The sequence below is a fragment of the Impatiens glandulifera genome, chromosome 4 (assembly GCF_907164915.1).
Source record: "Impatiens glandulifera chromosome 4, dImpGla2.1, whole genome shotgun sequence".
NCBI lineage: Eukaryota > Viridiplantae > Streptophyta > Magnoliopsida > Ericales > Balsaminaceae > Impatiens > Impatiens glandulifera.
Genome location: NC_061865.1, coordinates 19,208,420 through 19,215,899, shown reverse-complemented (window position 1 = coordinate 19,215,899; position 7,480 = coordinate 19,208,420). Strand labels below are relative to the sequence as shown.

The window sequence follows — 7,480 nt, the reverse complement described above, 5'->3', positions numbered from 1 at the left end:
TATGCCCAGCACAATATCATATCCGTCCATGGAAATTACATTCATTTCTGTTTGATAGTCATTGTCTTCCATCGACCACTTCAAGTCTTTGCAAACGCTAGAGCATAAAATATTGGACCCATCGACCACTCTAACCGATTGCACCCGGGTTGCTATGCCTTTGTATGGTCTATTTTCTCCAAAATCCTTCTATTGATAAAATTGTGGGTGCTGCCTGTATCGATCTAGATCACTACCGGCAGGTTCCCAACTTTGCAAAGAATTTAGAGCGTTTGAAAAACTTTAGAGCCGGTCAATGCATGTAAGGATATGGCTGGTTCTTCCCTTGCCCCGAGCAACGAAGGTAGATCATTCAAAACAGATTCTTGAATGGGTTCTTGATGTTCTTGATGATTTTCCGAGACCATGAATAATCTGAATTTGCACCTATGGTTTGGTTGTCATTTATCATTGCAAGTGTAGCATAGGCCCTTCTTTCTCTTTTCATCCATTGAGACCGAGTCTAATTGCTTAATGTGGCATTGGTTTGCACTATAATTTCATTCATCCATTTTATAATTTTGTGTATGTATATATATATTTTGTAAGTTAGATTTTGAATAACTATAAATAATTATATCTCTTATACTAATATTAAATGCACATCTTTCTATTAATAATGATATAACATTATATATAATAAAAATTATTAAATTTATTATCATAACTTTTCTCAATATATTATATAAATATATTAATAAAAATATTGTTATTTTTATTTTTTCCTCTTTATATATATATATATATATATCTTATTCTAATTAAGAATATCTTTTACTTAATTTATTTTCAATATATAATAATTATATAATGTTTATTTATATCATTTTTCCTAACTAAGTCGAAATAATTACATTATCATGTTTTGACCGATAATCCACGTGAAGCGACAATGCTCAAAACAAATATGAGGGTCGTTCTCACCAAGATAATGATTGTTAAGATAATTTTAACTCACATAGTTATCTATTTAAATGCATTAATATAATGAGGTATAACACAAATGACATTCATTATATTTCATCTAATAATATAATCACACAATTCTATAAATAAATTGAAAAACTTCAAAATATATTGACAAAGTCATTTTAGAAAATTAAATATCTATATAAGAGACCGTTAAGTGTTCTATTTCATTTTATAGTTTTCACACAATAAATTAGAATTATTCAAACATTAATGATTAAAATGAATTAACGGATCTCATTCATCTCATAATTTCTACACAAGAAAATAGAATGGTTTCAACATCAATGAGTAAAGTCATTTTAACTAGTCTGATTTTTATTAAGAAATCATTGACTATCCATTCATCTCTTAATTTCTACACAAGAAATTCGAATAGTTTCAACATAAATGACTATAGTCATTTTATAACACATCAAATTTTATAAAAGAAATCATTGGCTAAAATGAGATTCAAACTGGGGACATTTTTCCTTGCATCCTTGCGTCTGAACTTCAAACAACTGCATTAGTGCGCTCTTTCATTCTTATACTACTATTTACGACATGTGTCTTCTTTTCAAATAAACATACATTTTTTTCCTTTTGACTTGTACTCTATAAAAAAATATAACTTCGTATCATAATCAAAAGATAAATATATAAAACAATCTATATATACATATATAAATTGAATATATTTCCTTAGTTAATAATTAACCTATCACATTCTTAACTTATAAAATTAAGCTTTAAGATTATAAGAACAGATTTGTTAATAATTAATATATATATATATATACAATAAAGACTTATCTTTATTTATTAATTTTTTTTATTCCTTAAGATAAACAATTTCAACTTGTTGAAATGAGTCATCATTATTTTTGCAACATCGCAACTCTAATTTCTAAAAATCAAACACAAGATTTTTATGGTGCAATCTCTTAAATATCTTAGCACAAAGAACCTATTTTAAAATTGTTATAAATCTGTCTTTAATTTAAAGAAAAATATATATACATATGATGTTACAAATAAATGAAATGTATACGAAGAATAAAGTCACTGAATTTGATGCTTGACTAGGCATGTGTTAGACATATAAGTTAAACTGCTAAGTCATATCAAGTATATTAATTATTTTAAAAATAATAACAAGGTGTTGTAGTGCAATGATAAGCACTCTTTCCTGTCATACAGGTGACCAGAGATCGAATCTCACTGGCTGCAAATAATATTTAAAGTTTTGCTATTTCAGGGAATCTGAGCAAAATACCTCCGGTAGTAAAGATCGGTTAACTGACACTTAATGCACCTGAAGTGAAGATCCATTGCCATTTTAATATAAGTGTGATGAAAACTTTTAAGAAGTAGAGGTCTGCTGAAGAAAGTCAGATTGCCATTTTAGTATAAGTCTAAAGACTGCCTAGGAGCAGATGCAGTAGAGGCAGACTGTCAACATGTCCTATGAAACAAATTTGACCGTTACAAGTATCCGTTGAAGATATATGACACAGAGAAGAACGGAGTCCAACTAAAATACACAGAGACAGATAGATACAGACAAATAGATACAGATAGAGAGACATATATATATATATATATATATATATACATATATATATATATACATATATATATATATATATATACATATATATATATATATATACATATATATATATATATACATATATATATATATATATATATATATATAACTTGAATTTCAATCTCCTCTTGCCTGCATCTTATTCATATCATTCAAGCCTACAAAATTAAAGTGTGTTAGTATTACAATCTAATTGATTTTGTGTGAGTAGTGAGACTTTGTATGTTGACAAAAGTTTTTTGTTCAACAAAGTGCTATTGTTAAGAGATCAATAACGAGCAGTAAATCAGTCTCAGGTCTTAGACGTAAGCGTTGTAAAGTGTTTGAATATTCTGAGTGAATATCCTTCTCAAGGTTTGAGAAGAAGGGTGACATAGGAGAGTTTGCTCCGAACATCCATAAAATACTGTGTCTTGTGTTCTTTTCTTTCTGCATCTTCCAAACCGATCCTTCTCCATTTCACTCTTTCCTATTGCTATCCAAGTTGTGTGTGTTGTTTTAAGTTGAAACAAACTACTTCCGCACTTGAACTCGGTTCAAGAGTTTGTGACAACTTGTGTAGTGTTGAGACTGATATTAATCTATAACCGAATTAGTACCAACATTTGTGTGTGTATAAGCATTCTCCTTTAGCCGGACTCCGGTCCTCTATCGGTGATCCCGATCCTATCAATTGGTATCAGAGCAGCTAGTCTCAATACTCAAGCAACCCAAAGCAAGCAAGCATGACTCACGGTGAGAAACCGCCAATGCTAGAGAGTGAAGAGTTTTTCGATTGGAAGATTCTGATGCATCTGCATCTGACCACTATGGTTGATGAGATGATGTTCATTCTTTCTGACGGACCGATAAAGATTGAAAATGACAGATGCGAATGGCTAGAGACAGAATGAAGAATAATCTTGACAACCTAGCAAGAGATGCCATCTACAAAACTTTGTACAAAAACATTTTCGCAAAAGTCAGGTCATGCTCCACTACCAAAGAAATTTGGGAGGACTGACTCAACTTTTTGAGAGATCATCTAGCAACAGCTCATCAAGTGAAAGTGATGAAGGAGCGGTCAACTGCTCCATGGCAAACTATATTGAGGTATGTGTTTTCAAACCTGACAATACAAAATCTTTCTTTCAAAACAATGAAAATGATGTTTTGAAAAGTAAAATAAGTGAGATCTCATCTCAGAATGAGAAGCTCAAGGAAGAAATTACAAGCTGCAATGATTTAACTTCAAAGGATGAGATGATTTATGTAAACCCAACTTCAAGCTGGCTGAAAATTGAGAGAAGGACAGTCAGTTTGTATGGAAAGGAAAAACTTGACCGAAAGTCAAGAGATGTTTACCGAAAATCATCCTTTAAAGAATCATCAACAGGTAGATACACTATACACACACACAAAGGGAAGTCCATCAAAATAATCAAAGTATGGATTCCCAAGGGACTAATAAGCCACTGACCCAAAGAAAAATGGGGACCCGATTTTCTATTGTATATGAATGTAGGTAAATCAAGACAAGTTTGAAAAAAAAAGCATTACATCTGAACAGTCGACTGCTGACGGACACATCACATGAAGGGAACACGCATGAAGTGGCTAACATCCTCACGAAGCCACTTCTCGAGTCTAAGTTTTCTTCCCTTATAAATATTTTAGGATTGTTAGATTACAATAATTCCTAAACTGATTTAAATTATAAAACCCGCCTGGTTTTGAATATTTATTCTAAATAATAAAAAAAGAAAAAATTGATAAGTAAAAATAGTTAATTAAGTAGCAATATTAATTAACTATTTAAATATGCTAATTAACTTAAGCGACCAACAATTACAAGTTTTGAATATTTAAATTAAATTATCAAAAAGGAAGAAATTGTTAGAATATAATTGTTAGAATTTATGAAATGTTTTAATAATGAATAGATAAAACTAAGTTCAAATAAATATATAAGTTAAACGGCTAAGTCATATCAAGTATATTAATTATTTTAAAAATAAAAACAAGGTGTTGTAGTGCAATGGTAAGTATTTCTACCTGTCACACAGGTGACTAAGGATCGAATTTCATCGGCTGCAAATAATATTTAAAGTTTTTCTATTTCAGGGAAGCTGAGCAAAATACCGAAATTTCCATGTAGGCGAGATCGGCCCGACATTGGATATCGGTTCGGTAGTTTGACCGGTAGTCCGATTCCGGTTCGTAGTGAAGATTGGTCAACCGGCACTTAATGCACCTGAAGTGAACATTTGTCAACCGACACTTAATGAAGCATGGCCGATTAATTAAATACTTCGATATTAAATGAGTCGGTTAATTAAATACTTCGTTCGGTATTAAATGACCTTCGGTCAATTAATTGCCTTCGGTATTAAATGAACTCTGGTTCCATTGCCATTATAATATAAGTTTGATGAAAAACTTTTGAGAAGCAACTTTTCTGCTAAAGAAAGTCAGATTGTCATTTTAGTATAAGTCTGGAGACTGTCTGAGAGCAGATGCAACAGAGGCAGACTGTCAACATGTCCTATGAAGCAAATATGACCGTTACAAGTATCCGTTGAAGATATATGACCATTGTCATACTCTATATTTAAGAAGAACGAAGTCCAAGTAAAATACACATAGACAGATAGATACAAACACAGAGAAGATCGTTCATCCAACACTTAATGCACCTGAAGTGAACATCGGTCAAGTCAACCGACACTTACTGAAGCATGGTCGGTTAATTAAATACTTCGATATTAAATGAGCCGGTTAAATAAATACTTCAATATTAAATGAGCTTCGGTCAATTAATTGCCTTTGGTATTAAATGAGTTCTGGTTCCATTGCCATTTTAATATAAGTCTGATGAAAAACTTTTGAGAAGCAGAGGTCTACTGAAGAAAGTCAGATTGTCATTTTAGTATAAGTCTGAAGACTGCCTGAGAGCAGATGCAGAAGAGGCAGACTGTCAACATGTCCTATGAAGCAAATTTGACCGTTATAAGTATCCGTTGAAGATATATGACCGTTGTCATACTCTATATTTAAGAAGAATGGAGTCCAAGTAAAATACACATAGACAGATAGATACAGACACAGAGACAGATAGATACAGAAATGGATACAGATACACATACATAGAACTTGAATTTCAATCTCCTTTTGCTTGAATCTTATTGATATCATTCATGCCTTCAAAATCAGAGTGTGTTAGTATTACAATCTCATTGATTCTGTGTGAGTAGTGAGACTTTGTAAGTTGACAGAAGTTTTCTGTTCAGTAGAGTGCTATTGTTGAGAGGTCAAGAACAACCAGTAAATCAGTCTCGGGTCTTAGACGTAAGCGTTGTAAAGTATTTGTGTATTCTGAGTGAATATCCTTCTCAAGGTTTGAGAAGAATGTGTTACGTAGGAGAGTTTACTCTGAACATCCATAAAATAATGTGTCTTGTGTTCTTTTCTTTCTGCATCTTCCAAACCGATCCTTCTCCATTTTACTCTTTCCTATTGCTGTCCAAGTTGTGTGTGTTGCTTCAAGATGAAACAAACTACTTCCGCACTTGAACTCGGTTCAAGAGTTTGTGACAACTTGTGTAGTGTTGAGACCGATATTAATCTCTAATCAGATTAGTACCAACTGTTGTGAGTGTATAAGTGTTCTCATTTAGCCGGACCCCGGTCCTCTATCGGCGATGCTGAAACAAACTACTTCCGCACTTAAACTCGGTTCAAGAGTTTGAGACAATTTGTGTAGTGTTGAGACCGGTATTAATCTCTAACCGGATTAGTACCAACCATTGTGAGTGTATAAGCGTTCTCCTTTAGCCGGACTCCGGTTCTCTATTGACGATCCCGATTCTATCATAAATTATAATAAATACATAAATAAATAAAAGCATCCATTAGTTATTGATCCAACGCGTGATTTTGACTACCTCTTCATTACCCTTACTTTTTCTCTTCATTTAAAAAAAGACCTGTTACATAATAAATTTATATAAATCAATTCATTAAGGTTAGAATAAAAATTAACACCTTTAAATTTATTTTATTCAATCTGTTGATCATCAAATTTCACTCAATAATTCACATTTGAATTTCGTGTGAATTTAATTTGATTTTATTACTTATATTATACTTTACATTCATGAGTGGAATTTATATAATTAGTTTAAAATGCAGAAAAAAAAGGCAGCCACACAACCGAATCCAACTACCCATACGCTGGAACTGATGACAAATGCAGAAAAAAAAGGCAGCCAACCACGCGGCTAAGATAACCGGATTTGAAGACGTACCTGCAAACAGCGAGAGTACGTTGCTCAAAGCTGTGGCCAATCACCCTGTTTCGGTAGCCATTGATGCAGGAGGGTTCAGTTTTCAGTTCTACTCGGGAGGTGTCTTCACGGGTGCGTGTGGAACCTCTCTAGACCACGGTGTAACGGTAGCCAAGCACTGCGGATGATGGGACCAAATATTGGTTTGTGAAGAACTCGTGGGGGGGGCTCTTGGGGCGAGGAAGGATACATCAGAATGGAACGTGGTATTAGTGCTAAGGAAGGACTGTGCGGCATAGCTATGCAGGCTTCATACCCAACTGCTGCATAAGCTAACTCAGAAATGCCATCAAATTGTGTAAAAATGTATAGCATCAAGTGCTAGCTGTTATATCATGTCCATAATTGCAGAAGGCAATTGTCATTTGAACTATCATTAGTTGTTTATGTACCTGCAAATGGATTGTAAATGACACATATTTGCTCCACATGCTGAACTTTTCCGTAACACATCAAGTGCTAGCTGTTATATCATGTCCATAATTATTATCTCTCGGGATTCCAGCTTCGCCGCAAGCTGAGTAATTAAAACGCCCTTCAATCCCTACAATTC

At 33.1% G+C, this 7,480-nt stretch overlaps 1 pseudogene; it reads left to right on the top strand.

Moving 5' to 3' along the window:
- Positions 1-309: 309 nt before the first annotated feature.
- Positions 310-7,198, top strand: LOC124934882 (annotated as a pseudogene).
- The last annotated feature ends 282 nt before the right edge of the window (positions 7,199-7,480 follow it).